The sequence below is a fragment of the Panthera onca genome, chromosome D1, assembly GCF_046562875.1.
Source record: "Panthera onca isolate mPanOnc1 chromosome D1, mPanOnc1 haplotype 2, whole genome shotgun sequence".
Classification (NCBI taxonomy): Eukaryota; Metazoa; Chordata; class Mammalia; order Carnivora; family Felidae; genus Panthera; species Panthera onca.
Window position 1 is genome coordinate 9,744,888 of NC_138348.1, and position 16,822 is coordinate 9,761,709.

Consider the following 16,822-nt stretch of genomic DNA (forward strand, 5'->3'; position numbering starts at 1 on the left):
ATGGGCTCTGGAGCTGGGTAGAAGAGGTTCAAATCCCAACTGCCTACTGGCCTGAACCTCCCTAAGCATCAGCTTCCTTTTTCCCACAGGCTACACGTCGGTGATGTGCCACGTGCAAAGGGCTTCTTCCAACATCTGGCACGTCCCGAGCACTGTTTCAAGCAAGTTTCTAGCAGTCTGCGACCTGCTTGGAGAGGAGCAAAGGAACGTGACCTCTGGCCCAACGCATCTGCCCTTTTGTACTTTGAATATCACAATAATTTTTTAACTCTTGCTCATTCCGGGGGCTCTGTGGGACACCACTCCCACGAGGCGGATGCGGAGAGCAGGACACAGGAGATGGGGTGTCTCCTCACCGATTCCCGGGTTCTTTGTGGATGCATGTGGGGAGAGGGGTGGGGGTAGACCAGCCTCTGCAGCTCTTGTGGGGGTGGGCTCCTCGGGGGTGGGAATCATTTCCTTTCCGCCACCGCAGAACCTAGCATGAGCCTCTTCGCTTAGCAGGGGCTGGAGAAAACTTTGCTGAGCTGCAAAGGGAGGTCCCAGGTGGCGACAACCGCCCCCCTTTCCGGTGCTAGGCGTCACGCGGAGAGGTGCAATCCCCCAAGGGGCCACTAGGGGTCTCCACGTTCCGCCAAATGGCTCCTCCAGGGTCCCTCCAAGGGCTTTCTTCTCCGGATGCCGAACTTGGAGGAAGAGGGTCTTCCCCCCAGCACCTGCTAGGTGGTGACAGGTTGGAATGCCATGCTCCCCTAGCCCGCGGATGCCGCCAGCTCTCCCCTGGAGTCTGGTCACAGACACAGTGAGGACCAGCTTCTGAAACTGTCAGGTGCTATTCAGTGTCAAGGGGGCTCTGAGTGGTTGAACACCTACTAGGTGCTAACTCTTTGGGTGGGCTTCTTTTCTCCAATCCCCTGTGAAGCAGACATTGTTCTCTGTTTTATTAATGGGGAAACCGCAGCTCTGTCAAGTGATGTGGCAGAGTCATTGGTGGGGCTGAGATTCCAGCCTTGGGACCTTTTCTAGAGGGGCTGACTACCCCCCCCCCCCCCCCCCCGCCGCCATACACACACTCATACACTCACACAGAATCACACCATGTACACACACTGGCATACACACACACACACACACACACACACACACACACACACCAGGTCCCGTCCAGAACCCCAGAGCCCCCCTCATCTCGTTCCCAGGTTAGAACGAGGGAAATGGTACTAACTCCTCATGGCTCACCCTCAATGGGAACAAAGCAGAGTTCCGTCTCTATATTCTTTAAAAAAATTTTTTTTAAATGTTTATTTTTTGAGAGAGAGAGAAACAGAGTGTGAGCCAAGGAGGGGCAGAAGAAGAGGGAGACACAGAATCTGAAGCAGGCTCCAGGCTCCGAGCTGTCAGCACGGAGTCCGACGCAGGGCTCGAACCCACCAAGCATGAGATCGTGACCTGAACCAAAGTCAGACACTTAAGTGACTGAGCCATCCAGGTGCCCCACCATCTCTATATTCCTAAATTTCTTTCCCTTGAATATGCTTTGTATCAAGGGCTTGTCTTCTTGGTTCCTAGGAGAACACTGTGCTTTTCCTTAAATGAAGGTTCAGTTATGGTTGTTTTTTTTTTTTTTTTTCCTGTTATTACAAAAGCAGTTTGTACAAAAGCAATTGCAGAAAACACAGAGAAGCCAAAGGAACAGAAACTCCCTCGTGCCCACCTCCAGGGATGATGCGGGGATGGGCCGGGATCCTTTCTCAGCACACCCTTCTCCCACCACAGAACCCTGCAGTCCCCTGTTCTGTCTGGGCCAGTTCTGAGAGACAGAACTCCTAGGTTGGGGGTCAGAGGTGGGGTCTTTGTCCTGCCCTGTGCCACTGGGTCCTGTGCTTCCTCAGGCAGGGCCTTCTCATCTCGGGGTGGGCATCGGGATGATCTCGAAGGGCCCTAGCACTCAAAGAGTCTGGGCCTGCTGGGATGAGTTCAAAGCCCAGGGCGGACTCAAGGGCATCTGTCACGCAGGACAAATGAATCTGGGGCTGGCCAGTGAGAGGGGGGCTGTCAGGAGCTCCCGGCAACAAAGGGGGGCCTCCCGTAATAATCTGGAGACCAGCGCAGTCAGGAGTGGGGAAACATCCTCCCAGCTCCAGCACTGAGCAGATATGCAGCCTTCCCAAGGGCAGACAGCCAGGAGGCTAGAAGGGCCCCGACCGGGCCAGCCTCCCAGGTACTTAACAGTGCAGTGACACAGGGCCCCGTGCTTGGCTCACTGCCGTGCTGTTGCCATCTTCCAATTCTTCATAATTGTTTTAAAGGGGCTTTATTTTGCACTGGGCTCTGCAAATGACATGGCCGGCACTGCTCCAAGGAATAAGACCCACTGTTGACCCGGAGCTCAGGTCAGGATCTCACGGTTCGTGAGTTCGAGCCCCGCATCGGGCTCTGTGCTGACGGCTCAGACCCTGGAGCCTGCTTCGGATTCTGTGTCTCCCTCTCTCTTGCCCCTTCCCCGCGTGCTCTCTGTCTCTCAAAAATAAATACACATTTAAAACAATGTTCACAAGATGCCTTCGTATGGGGAGCCAGCTCGAGGCCCCTGCCCTTCCTGCCTGGCCAGCCAGGGACGGTCCCAGGAGCTGCGCAGCCCCGCCCTGCCCCAGCCTCCAACCCCGCCCTGGTGGGAGCCCAGCGGTGCCCGGGTGGGTGACCTGTCAGTTTCCGTTCTCGCTGCCTTCTGATCCGCCGACGGCTGCTCGGCCACCTCTCGTGCCCAGGTGTGCGATCTGCTCCCCCGCTTGGGCGCCGAGCCGTGGGGCCGGCAAGTGTCACTCTCCATTTCTCCCCACGGTGCTGAGCTCCCCCACACATTCTGGGCTGCAGCTGTGGCTCCGGGCCCACGGTGTCATCACCACTAAGACGACAGCCCAGGCGGGAGGACCTGATGCCAGGGGTGAGCACAGGCAGCAGGAAATGGAGCGGACAGACCAGCCCTCAGAGCGTCACAGACGCTCGGGCCGACCGGCTCAGCATCTGAGTCCCAGCTCCTGCTTCTGTCAGATGCGGTAAAGAAAGAAGTCAGGGCCTGGTATACACAGAGCCGGGGGAGCGAGTCCGAGGTCCAGCACTTAGCAGCCATATCCCCTTGGACAGGTCACAAAACTGACTTTCAGTGTCTTCCTCTATAAAAAGACAGCAAGGACAGAGACGTCTCTGTTGAGCACTCAGCCGTGACCGGGCGCGCCTGGGTGGCTCAGTCGGTGAAGGTTCGGCTCAGGTCATGATCTCATGGTTCGTGAGTTCGAGCCCTGCACCTGGCTCTCTACGGTCAGCCCGGAGCCCGCTTCAGATCCTCTGTCTCCTTCTCTCTCTGTTCCTACCCAGGCCCTCAAAAAAAAAAAAAAAAAAAAAAAAAAAAAACATTAAAAAAGACAAAAAGAACACAGACCTGGCAGGCTGACTTAAATTCAAATCCCAACGCCAACACTTACTGTGTAGTGTTATGAGACAGTACATAAGTCACTCCACCTCTTTGAGCCTTGGTTGCCTCCCCTGCCAAACAAAAAAACTTCCTGTGGCATCCTCCGAGGGTCCTGGGATGACAGAGCCTTTTCTCTGCTGCTTCGTAAGTGCTCAGTAAGCCATCATGACAAGCGTGGCCTCTCAGGGTCACTGTGAGGACCAGATGGGATTGCTGGCATGTCACGAGAGCTGGCGCCTGGTTGGAAGTGTCTATATCAGGCCAAGTACAAGGCCATCCTCCCCAAGCCAAGCTGCAAAGGACATAGCGGTTTTCCCATGCAGAGGCTGAAGATCTAGGAATTTGCAGCTAGGGCTTGGGAGAGCTGACCATGAGGCAGGTGACTGAGGGCCAGGGGCTAAGCCAGCAGGGGCTTCCCTGGTGCAGACGGCCTTTGACAGGTGTGTGGGGACAGCCTCATTCAAAGGTGACTGGCCGTGGGGTGGCAGAGACAAAACTAAGCCCACCTCAGTCCCGGCCGCCTCCCTCGCCTCTCAACTACCCCTCCTAGGGAGCTCTGGGGTCAAGCCTCCTTCCCCCAGCCCCCAGCAGACCTCACTCTATAAACCCTAAAGCTGGACTTCCCAAACTGTATTATGCACGCAAATCCCCGAGGAGCACGATTCTGATTCAAGAGCTGGGTGGGGCCTGAGAGCGTGTATTTGTTATTGGCTCCTAGGGGTGCCGACGCTGCTGGTTGTGGACCAGACTTGAGAAACCAGGACCCAAGACATTATATAAACACAGGTCATGAAAATCAATAATGATTTGAGGTATTGAGGGGCGCCTGGGTGGCTCAGTCGGTCAAGTGTTCGACTCTTGGTTGTGCCTCAGGTCACAGGTCTCATAGCTCATGGGTTCGAGCCCCGGACCAGGCTCTGCAGAGCCTGCGTGGGATTCTCCGTCTCTCTCTCTTTGTCCCTCCCCTGCTCACGCTCCCTCTTAAAAATAGATAAGTAAAACATTAAAAAAATAACTTGGGGTGCTGACTTATTAGCTGGTCTGACTTCAGTAGACGACAAGGGCCTGTATGGGAGAAACTTCTCCCCAGAGGTCATAGGGAACACCGATTCAAGGTCAAAGGTCCTAGGATCTGATTTTAGTGGCTAAGAGCAGGATGATGGGGCGGGGGCACCTTTCGGCTTGAGTGACACGGACAGTGGTTTCCAGACTCCGGGCCACACGCCAGCTGCATCGGAACTAGTAGAGACCGATTCTAAAACATGTAGATTCTGAGTCACAAAAGGACACTGATTGATTCCACTTGTATGCAGAATCTAAAGAGGTCAAGTTCATAGAACCAGGAGGTAGAGCGGAGGTTGCCAGGAACGGGGGCCAGGGGAAGGGAGCTGTTTAATGGATGTAGGGCTTCAGATTTGCAAGATGGAAAGAGTTCTGGATGTCTGCTTCACGACAAGGTGAATTTACTTAACGCTACGTTACTATACGCTTAGAAATGGTTAAGATTTTTATGTGTTTTTTTTTTTTTTTTACTACAATAAAAAAAAAAAAAAAAATAGAGATTCTGGCCCTGACCCCTAAGACCCTGTTTAGGTGTATCTGGGAGGAGAGCTTAGGAATTTATTTTTTTGAATCTCCCTCCAAGGATCCATTGCGCAGCCAGGCTTGGGGAAACCCGGGTTTGGGGGGAGGTGGTACCCTGAACATCTCCAATCTGCACATCTCCCCACCTGCCCCGGTCTCACGCTCCCTCTCCCTGCCTCCTGCCGCAGCCAGCCTGCCCCGGTGACCTTTCTGAATCACAAAACCGATCCTTGCACACACCTCGGTGAAAAGTGTTGCCTGGCTTCCCGTTGTCCTTGGTACAAAACAGAAAAAGCACAGCCTTCTCAGCAGAGTGAGGCGTGTTCACAGAGCATTCCATCAGAGCGAGGGCAGAGGTCTGTGCAAGGGCCCGGGAGCATCAGGAGGCAGAGATTAATTCTGTCTCCGGGAGGCGCGGCAGGAAAGCTTCTCAGAGGAGGCAGTAAGTTGGGCCTTGGAGGATGAGCTGGTGTATGTCACAGGCAGGGGTAAAGGAAAGGCGGGGTGCTCAGGAGGAGGAGGCAGGCCAGGGACAAGTAGGCGGAGGCAAGGAGGGTGTTGGCCCCGAGGGGAGGGCAGAGCTGGGAGAACACAACTGGCAGCCAGAGGTGTTAGCAGGAGACGGTAAACCCCCATTCCACTGGGGTACCAGCAGGGGGGTGGAGGCGAGGACCTCCAGGGCTGGCCCCACCCTGGCTTTCTGGAGCCATCCGGTCCACAGTGTGACCATCCAGGCTTTGGCTCAGGTTACCAGCTTCAGGCCCAGCGAGCTGGCCCATGGTGGGGGCTTGGACGAGGTGGTCTGGCTGGGAGGGGTTCCCTTTGCTTGGAACCCCTGTGGCCTCCCCGACTATCCGTTCACCCCCCCCCTCCCCAGCTCTCAGCCCACTCCCCAAGGGCATGCTACCTCAGACCCTGCTCCTTTCCTTCGGCCTGTGTGTGTTCGTGTCTGTGTGTCCTTGTGAGTCTCTTCCAGGTGGTGGGGCCATGCAGTCCCCGTCTTTGCCTCGTGTTTGTGAGGAAGTTTCTTAAACGCTGGATGGACGTGCCACAGCAGGTGTGGGTTTATGAGTGTGGCCCCTTCGGATTCTAGCGAAGCCCTGGGACCTTCTTGGGATGTAAGAAGGGATTCTGGGGTGGCATCGAGAGGGACCCAGCACAAGGGAGCTGGGAGAGCTTCAGATGCCCTGGATAGCCACACAGCTGGCAGGCGACCACAGCATCTGCCTGGCCCAACCCCCCGCCAGGTGCTCCAGATTAACCCCCAACGCCACCCAAGAGGACTCAGGATTTGGGAGTGGCGAATACCCAACATGCATTTCAAAAAGGGCCCCTTTTGCACCCCCATTCTCCTCTGGGGAAGTCTCTTTCCTCTGCCTCCCACCACACACACACACACACACACACACACACACACACACACAGTTCCTGGCCTGGCACAGAAGCAAGGTGTCACCACCCGGGCCACGGGGGTCTGAGCAGATGAGCCTTGCTTCCTGGGGCCAGCATTGAGTGGCCAGAGCTGGAGGGACATCACAGCCGCCTCAGGGCTCACGCAAGCCTTCTACCTTTTGGGAAGGAGATGGGAACAGAGATATCCCTGCAAGCGCTGGAAAAGAAATCACTCTTGGCAGCAAGGTTAATTGGATGCAGTCGTAAGCTAGTTCCCAGGACAGGTATGTTAATAGCGCTAAGACATCTGAAAACGCCCAGAGCCACACAGAGGAATTAATAGGGCCGGGGTGTCCAAGGTCACATTGAACAGCACCCAGGAGGGGGAAGGATCACTGGAGCAGGAGTCTGAGCCCCTCGCCCCTCACCCTGGCTCAGCCACCAGCTCGCTGCACCCTATGAGCAAGGTCCAGCCTCTCTGGACCTCAAAAAACATTTTTGTGCAAGGCGGGGTTACCTGGTCACCCGACTGGAGCGTCACTGTGGTCCCGTGTGGTGGTGTTATCATCGTCTCCATTTGTGGATGAGGGAACTGGGGTTCCCAGAGGGAAGGTGGCTTTTGCCACCGCTGGCAGTAATGGGTGGATACTGAACCCCAACTCTAAGCTGACAACCATACTTAAGGGGTTGGACTAGAAGCCCTGAAGTGTCCTCTGCCGGGGGGTAGACATTTTCTTTGGTGTCCACTAGGAGGCGCCCCAGACTGTTTCTCCTTGGCACCAGCAGCTAGATCCTAGGCAGGCGGTGTGGTCTCCCCTGGTGGTTTCTAAGCCAGGTGGAGCTGGAGGCCAGCTCCTGGGGCAAGGTCCGAAGGCGCACCAGTCCTCCTTCCCCCCTCTAGCCCACCCCCATGGAGGAAGGAGCTTCTGATCTTCCAAGGGCGAGGGAGGGAAGAGAGGGGTCTCAAACCCATAGGGAGGCGAGGGCCCATTGATCCCTTGGGAGCCCCATTTGCCATATTGGAATCAGAGGCTCAGAGAGCATTAGTAACTTGCCAGAGGTCACACAGCCAGGTCTGTCCGATTCTAAATGCTCGATCCCCGTCCCGGTTCAGGTGAGGCTCAGGTCAGGGACTGGACTCAGCCTGCCATGTGGCCCGTAGCAAGCAGGAAGGTCCCGGTCAGACGGGCCTGTGGGCCTCATTGGTGACAAAGAGGCTGAGTCACCCACAGAGTGTCCCCCCCCCCCTCCGGTCACCCAAGTGTTAAGGGCTCAGTCCTAGAGGTCAGGGCCGGGCCTGGGAGCTTGTGAAAGGGCAGGGGGAAGCGGTCCGCCGGCAGCCGAGGTCTATCCTTGGCATTGGCGTCGCTGTCTTTATCTGAAAGTGGGTGTGTGGGTCGGCGGTGTGTTGGGGGGAGGGCGGGACGGAGGGGGTCGCCCTGACTCAGAATTCAGATTTGTCAGTATGTTGGAGGAATGGGATGGCCTTTAAGGATGCGGGTGGGAAGGCTGTGATCTGGGGAGGGGATGAGCAGTGGCTTGGACAGGCTGAGGGATCCGGCGCGAGTTGGTGTGGAGTTGACTAGGAGGTGCGGTGGCATCCGGGAGGGGCTGGGCTGGCTGAGCGGAGGTGACAGTGACGTTGAGCGTGGGGCTGCAGGGCTTGGCTTCCTGGAGGGTGGATGCTTTTTCTCCACCAGCCCTGGTGGGTGGCCTGGACCTGCCAGGGAAGCAGGAGTGAACCCGAGTGTCCGTGGAGAGCACCCCTTGCCTCCCCCCTGAGTTACAGCCAGCCCTGCCCTCTTCCCCAGGCAGGCCCTTCCCGGCTAGAACCCGAGAGTCTCTCGACCTCCTCCCCAACACAGAGACATCTAACCCCACCCACATTACTCCGGTCAGCATGCAGTGCCGGAGGCAGCGTCAGGCCCAAGACAGGGCTCCAGCTCGGGAGTCAGATGTGGGCACACCTAGGCTCCAGGTACACAGTGAGGAGATTGCTCTGGGTGTGGGTGCTCTATCTCCCCAGGCGACAGATGAATGAAGGGACATCAGGGCAGGGAGGCTGTCCTGGAAAAATCCCAGCTCTTCCCCAGGCAGGTCACAGAACCTGCTCTCCCAGCCTGGGGCCCTTCCCTCCCTCCCAGCAACGTGTCCAGGGGCACCTGACTTGAACAGGCTATAAATAGAGGGATGACGGAAGGCTCCGGAAGCCCAAGGGAGGGTTGGAGAAAGGGATTCTGATTCTCCTGAGAAGGGCCCGGTGAGGCTGCCCTGATAAGGCAACATTTCCGTGGTGAGTCTTGGGGGCTGAGCCGGAGTCCCCTGGCAGAGAAAGTCCAGAAGGGGGCATTCGGGCTGAGGGCACAATCTGGTGAAGCGAGAAATGGAGCAGGCAGGTAGCTTGGAGTGGTTGGACAAAGGCTGCATGGGCCTGTGGCAGGTGAGGAAACCCAATGGCCAAGGGCCTTGAATGCAGGAACAAAAGCTTTGTTCTCGGGATTTGGGTCTTGCTCTCAGGGCGGTTCCAGTTTTGTGATGGACAGTTAAGAGTCGCAGTAACAAGTCAAGGGCAGTCCCAGGCTACCTGAGACATAGTGACAGAAAGTACATGGCCATTCTTCCCCAGTGGGCTGTACCCTTTTTGCCTCTTCTTCCTTTCTGCTGGCTGGAATATGTTATGCGATTGCTGGAGCTGGAGCAGCCATCTCAGATCATAAGGTAGATGCCACATGTTAAGGATGACCGGGCAACGATAAATGGTCTGGGTTCTGATATTTGCGGAGCCACCGCATCAGTCTTGGGCTAGATTCTGCCAAACGTTGTTCACTTGGAAGAAAAATTAACTTCTATATTGTTTGGCGCACTATTTCTTTGGGTTTTTCTACCACCTTCAACAGAATAGAATCCTCAACAACACGCAGGTCCATACATGAAATTAAAGGAGGAAAACCCCGGGGGGGGGGGCGCAGAATTTACACCTCTTAAGCAATAACAACAGGCCTGCTACAGTTCCATTGCAGCTATCTTCCTTTGCTCTCTGGACCCTTTCCAGAGTGTTCCTTCTCTGTTTTGATGGGATATTTAGAAATGTGCTCTTTAAAAGAAAGGAAAGGAAAGGAAAGGAAAGGAAAGGAAAGGAAAGGAAACAAAGGGAAAAGAAAGAAAGAAAGAAAGAAAGAAAGAAAGAAAGAAGGAATATGCTGTTGTCTGCAGGTCATGTGCAACATGGTGTGAGAGTTTGGTTTCCTATACCAGCCAACCCCCGCCCTTCCAAACCTGCCTGGTTTTCTGGATGCCATGACTCAAGGCCCCCATCTCCTGGCCTGAGACCCCTGTGCTCACAGAAGCTCCAGAGATTGGAGCCACTCGCTGTTTGAGGAGTAAACAGCGTACACGAGAGAAACTTTAGTCACCCCCCTTGGCATTCCCGGCTGGGTCCTTTCCCAGTTGCACAAGGTTGTATGGTCTTATCTCTGCCACGGTGACGTTAAGCATCACGCTACTAATAAAGTGTCCATTTAACGAAGACCCCATAGTGTTCGCTTCTGTCACAGGGGCTGGACGAATGCCCCCCTCTCCTCCTTGGCTGAGATGGAAACAGAGGAGAGTACAGCCCGTGGCTAAGGATTTAATGGAGCCCTTTACGGGAACAACCTTCTCCTGGCGTAACAGAGGGAGCCGTCCTTAAAGGCCTGGGCACCGCTCTGCACGGTCATGCCACTTACTGGATCCAGGGCGGGAGCGGTGTCGAGAAAGGGAGGCAGCTGGGAAAACATTTCCCTCCTCCTCACGGGGCTCAGCCCAGGCCATTCTGTCTCTGTTTGTTTGCCTTCGGTGGAGGCTTCTGGGGCTTCCAGAGCTAGCCGGCCAGGCCGCTCCTGCAGAGGGAGGGCTGGGGGCGGGCCGGCAGGGGTGACTGACTGCCGGGATTGCCCTGGGCTGCCTGCAGAGGCCAAGCCCACCCCTCCTCCCCCTTCTCCTGGAGGCTGGGCGGAGGCCTTCCTGGCGGTGGGGGACAAGGGTTCCCAGCAGCGGGGTAGGTGGGAGGGGGGGGGGGGTCTGCACCAGGCCCGGCAGAAGGAGGCGGGAGGCTGGGGTTCAGAGGGCCGTGGTGTGAATGGATGACTGGAGCCAGCCCGCCTGGGTTCCCCTGAGAACTTAACCTCTCTGAGCCTCAGTTTCCTCATCTGGACAAGGAAACCCACACTAGTCTCCTCTTAGGACTGCCCTAAGGGTGAAATGACTAAACGTGTCAAGTTTCAGGATGGGTGCCTGGTGCATAGAAGGGCCTGGGAGAATATCGGCTGCTAGTCATATTAGATTTTTACTTGGGGGGAGGTATTACAAGAGAGAAGGCCAAAGTCAACGAGCCCCGTCAGTGAGAGGAACTTGCAGTGAAGGACCGAACCTCCGAGGTGCCCCCCGAAGCGCCTTCCCGCGCTGTAAGGCTGGCCAGGGACTCCAGCCCGTGCGGGGCGAAGGGGGCGCGTCAGGAGAGACAGAGCAGTGTAGTAGTTTCTAGCACTGGGGCCAGCCTGCCCGGGTCTGAATCCAAGTTCTGTCCTTCTGGAACATTCCTTAGCCCCTCTGTACTCTGGTTTCCTCACTGGCGATGATGAAAGGGCCTCATCGGTGAGGTCATGAGGGCTGGTGAGGCCTGATGGCAGCCTGGCACTGATGGCCTGGGGACAGCAGATCAGTGCAGTCGTGGGTGGGGGGGGGGGGAGCTGTCTCAGGCCACCCCCAACTGGTGCCCCCTGAGGGGTTGTGTCTGTGAGGTCCAGCATGGCCAAGAAGTGGTGTGTGTGTGTGTGTGTGTGTGAGAGAGAGAGAGAGAGAGAATGGGAGGGAATTGTACCTGAGGAAGCTGTCCAAGCAGAGGGGCCACACCTGAGTGGCTACCACTGGGCTGGAGGCCACGAGGGACACGGGGCTGGGACACACTCCCATCCCTCCATCCTGTCTCCACTCCTAAGAGACCTGCATTTACCGTCCCATTCTGCAGACAAGAAACTGACGCCCAGAGACCCAGAAATGACGGTATCTATCCGAGGCTTGACTGACCCTGACCCCATCCCTGACTGGGACTGCCTGGCCTCCCGGCTCTGGGGTGAAGCCCCTGTCAGCCATCTCGGGGCTACGGAGTGGGCCAGGCACCCTTTCCCCCACCTGTCACCCCCTCTGGGTCCCATCTTCTGCCCCAGCTCAGTTTCTCTTCCCACCTGCTGGTTCCCCCTTTGTCTATTTACCCCCAAAGAACAGCGACCTGTAGGTCACACCCGCACGACTTCAAAGACTCAGGGAAGCCACGAGCAAGCCCTCCTCTTCTAGAATCCGTCCTGAAGCCTGGACGCGGCATGTCTGCGGCAGACACACTCTAGTCCTAGAGAACAAGGAGAGACCTGCAATAGAGCCAGCCAGGAGGGCCTCCTGGAGGGAGTGGGCCTTGAGATGAACTTGGAAGAGGCGGGGGCCCCTCCGCCAGCACAACGCACGGAAGGGCGAAGCTGCGGAGGGCTCTGGGGCCTGCAGGCCGGGGTTCGAATCCCAGCCTTAGAGTCAACGAGCTGGGCGACCTAGGGCCTGTTAACTAACTTCTCTAGGCCTCCGTGTCCTCCTCTGAGGCAGAGGCGTCAGGCGTCACCGGTGGAGGAGGAAGAGTGTGGGCCCAGAGGCACGGGAGGCTGTTAAACGTGTCAGGCAACTTCCGCGGGCACTTGGTTGACGCCGCGTGCTTTACTCGTGTCATGTCACCTCCATTCCCTGACAGATCCGGGAGATTCGGCAGAGCCTAGGACTGTCCCCATCTTCCAAGCAAGGAAACAACACCCAGAGAGGTTCGCCGACTCACCCGGGGTTGGCAGGTAGTGAGTAGAGTGGCATCTGAGAACGCAGGGCTGTCTGACTTCGGAGCCTGCGCCCCTGACGTTCTGGCCACTCGCTCTGACCCTCCCTCCCAGGCTTCCCCGTCACTGAAAAGGGCAGGGGGGTGGGCAGGTGGCGTTCTTCCCCATCATGCCTTGCGGCCCCAAATGGCAAATGCAAAAGAGAGGGTCCCCACAGGAGTCTAGTGTCCACGCTTGCCCTCTCAGAGATGGCCTTGACCCTGCCGCCCGGGGGCGGTAAGGATCAGGTGCTGGGGCAGACGCCCTGGCCTGGGGCTCATTTTCCTGCCTCTGCTGAGGGTGGGGCGGTTTGTGGGGGAAGGAGCTCTGTCCCCAGTGCCCAGGCTCTGCTGACTAAATTTAGGCGCTGGGACATAGAAGGAACAAAGGTAATTAAGGGGTGTTGTGTCACTTTCCAGCTGCTTCTCACGTCCCCTGAGCAGTCACCCGCCACTCGGGAAGGAGGGAGGAAGCGTGGTTGACACAGAGGGGAGGGGAGGGGAGGAGTAGATGGACAATCAGGGAGGAGGGGGAGCCCACGGCCTTCACCCCAGGCTCGAGAGCTGAAGGCTCCAGCTGAAGGCTCGAGAGCCCCGTGTCTGCCTGAGCCTGAATACTGTCCTTATTGTCCTGGGACCCTGCGGGTGAGGGGCACAGGGAGGTGATTTTCAGCCAAACGTCCCAAGGGCTTGCTCCAGTGAACATCACCCATAGGTGGAAAGTCCTGTCCTGAAAGTAGTGACCCCTTGTCCCTGAAGGTGCTCTGTGCAGGAGGAAGTTCACCATTTGTGCACAGGATGCGACAGGTTTTACGCGTATATTCTCAGCAAGTTCTTCCAAGAACTCTCTAAGGGAGACATGATCATTCCCATTTTAATTTTTTTTAGTGTTTTTATTTATTTTTGAGACAGAGAGAGAGACAGAGCATGAGCAGGGGAGGGGCAGAGCGAGAGGGAGACACAGAATCCGAAGCAGGCTCCAGGCTCCGAGCTGTCCACGTAGAGCCGGACGCGGGGCTCGAATTCGCGAACCGCGGGATCGAGACCTGAGCCGAAGTCGGACGCTCAGCCGACTGAGCCACCCGGATGCCCCTCATTCCCATTTTAGAGGGGAGGAAACTGGGAAGCTGGCAGCTCGGGTTGGCACAGCTGAGGCCTGGGAGGGTCTGGGTGCCAAGCAGGCAGCCTGGCTCCCAAGCCCACCTTGTTATGTGGCCAGTTACCACTCTGCGGCCAGAGAACGATAACCCAGAAGGCTCTGCAAAAGGGGTGAAAAGAGGAGGCGTTCTAGGTAACAGGAGCCACCTCTGCAGAGACCGGAAGTGTTAATCTGCGCACCCCAAAATGCACAGGGGAGCCTTCCTCCATTGGGATCGGGTTGTAACGATTGTTGCCATATCCCCTGTAAGTATCAAAGCCAGACCTGAATCACCCATTTGCAAGTATCAAAGCCAGACCCGAATCACCCAATTAAAAAGTGGGCATGGATGTGAATAAGCATTTCCCCCAAAGAAGATATGCAAATGGCCAAGAAGCACATGAAAGATGCTAGACATCATTAGTCATCAGGGAAATGCAAATCCCAGCCACCGTGAGATACCTCTTCACACCCACTAGGATGGTTATAATCGAAGGGACAGACAATAACAAGTGCTGACAAGGATGTGAAGAAACCAGAACCCTCGTGCATTGCCAGTGGGAATGCAAAACGGTGCAGCCGCTTTGGAAAACATCTTGACAGTTCCTAGAAAAGTGAAACACATAGTTACCACGTGGCCCCGCGACTCCACCCCTGGGTATGTGACCAGGAGAACTGAAAACATGTGTCCACAAAAAAAAGTATAAGGGGGGAGGGGGCGCCTGGGTGGCTCAGTCGGTTGAGCGTCCAGCTTGAGCTCAGGTCATGGTCTCTCGGTTGGCGGGTGTGAGCCCCGTGTCCGGTGGACAGCTCAGAGCCTGGAGCCTGCTTCGGATTCTGCATCTCCCGCTCTCTCTGCCCCTCCCCCGCTCGTGCTCTGTCGCTCTCTCTCAAAAATAAATAAGCATTAAAAATTTTTTTTAGGGGCGCCTGGGTGGCGCAGTCGGTTGGGCGTCCGACTTCAGCCAGGTCACGATCTTGCAGTCCGTGAGTTCGAGCCCCGCGTCAGGCTCTGGGCTGATGGCTCAGAGCCTGGAGCCTGTTTCCGATTCTGTGTCTCCCTCTCTCTCTGCCCCTCCCCCGTTCATGCTCTGTCTCTTTCTGTCCCAAAATAAATAAATGTTGAAAAAAAAAATTTAAAAAAAAAAAAAAAAAAAATTTTTTTTAAATCATACACAAATGTTCCTAGCAGCACTCTTCCTAAGAGCCTTTTGTGCAAACAACCTAAACACCCATTGGCTGGTCTATCCATATGATGGAATATTACTCAGCTTTATTAAAGGATGAAATTCTGACACCTGCTACAACACGGATGAAACGTGAAGACGTCATGCTTAGTGAATCATGTGGCCAGACGCTAAAGGCCACATATTCATTTATATGAAGTATCCAGAATAGGCAAATTTATAGAAACAGAAAGTAGACTAGTGATTTCCAGGGGCTCGGGGGAGGGGACGGTGGGAAGTGACAGCTAATGGGTGCGGGGTCTCATGCAGAGGGGGTGATGGGAATGTTCTGGAATTAGGTGGTCGTAGCGGATATATAACTTTATAAATACACTGAAACCTGCTGAATTGTTCACTTTAAAAGGGGTGGGCTTTATGGTATATGAATTATATATCAATAAAGCTATTATTTAAAAAAAAAACAGATCTGCCTCTAATATTTGCAAGAGCACAAACGGAGACCCACAGACCATATGCCTAAATGTTTAAAAATCAAGCAAACAAGCTGCGGAATAAAATATGTTCCCTTCTCTTACCTTGATAAATATACCTCCATAGTGGCAAAATTGAAAAGTAGGTATAAAGCTATGGTTTTTATATGCTCGAAAGCTGGTATGTTTGGGTGTTCTGTTGAGGGACCGGCTGTGTTTGGACAAGTGGTAAAATAAAGATATACATAATTCATAAATTATTATAGTTTTCTTCCACGAAAATGTTCATGCCTCCGTTTCACCAAAATTACTAACTTGTGTTTTGGTAACGGGCATAATCATAAAAGACTAAAGAAATAAAATATCGGGGCGCCTGGGTGGTTCAGTCGGTTAAGTGTCCAACGCTTGATTTCAGCTCTACATCATGAGCTCAAGGTTTGTGTTGACGAGTGGAGCCTGCTTGGGATTTTCTCTCTCTTTCTCTGTCCCTCCCCGGCTCGTGTGCTCGCTGTCTCTCAGAATACATAAATAAACATTAAAAAAAAGAAACGAAATATCATTTTCATCAAAAAGATAAACTACCGTAAATGTAAAATGTTTCAAATATTTTTCAAGGAGATATTTTTCTAAAACAGTCAAAATTATTGATTAAAATCAAGAGACAAAATACAGTTATAATCAGTGACATTTCAAATCAAGTCTGGATTTTTTATTCTTTCGGAAATTTTAATCAAATGTTATTAAATATTTCGAAAATATTTTTTAAAAATAGCATTATTAGGAATTCTAGTCTTCAAAACCCACCTAGTTGGTAATGGGAAGGATCTCAGCATCCCACTACCTGCACGTTATATCTAAATTTATATACACAAATCTAAAAGTAATATGAATTGTTTAAACATTGCAAGATAAACACTTCTCAGCCACCAGGGCATCACTGTGGGCATGGCATGAATTTCTAAGAGTTGCTGGAACCCAAAGTTAGTACCTGAAGTAAGGCAAAAAACGGACCCTTACCTGCCCCGTAGTCTGAGGACAGGACTGGGGGGAAAGGGCAGACCTCTCTTGGTCACCCAGCCTTGGTGGGGGGGGTGGCTAATTCTCACAAACTTCCCTGCAGATGGCAGCCATTTTGCATAGCCCCCCCTTTTTTTTAATACATTTTCAAATTTTATTTATTTATTTATTTATTTATGTTTATTTATTTAATTTTGAGACAGAAAAAACCCCAAGCAGGCTCCACGCTGTAAGCACAGAGCCCGACATGGGGCTTGAACCCACAAACCAGGAGATCATGACCGGAGGCTTAACTGACTGCACCGCCTGGGTGCCCCTTTGCACAGCCTCTTAAGCTGTGGCCTCAGGGACTCAGAACACTGCACCCGGGAGAGACCCTTGCTCCAAATGCGAATCCAATGCCTGTCCTCTTCTGGAGTGAGCCATGGGATCTGTGTGGCCGTGGCCCAGCCCTCCACAACCCCCACCCCTCCAGGTAACACCACGAGGCTCTTCAAGCCCCAGGGACCCGCCCTCGCTCCCCTCCCAGCCTCCCCTCTCTTCCCCCCCCCCCGTCCTGCTCAGCTCTGCTGAACCCTCTCCCTGCCAAATGCCAAGCCTCCGCCCTTGAGGGGCTCACTCTTTAGAACACTCTTCCCCTTTCTCTTGCTTTGGCTCTCACCTTTCCCTGGCCTTCTT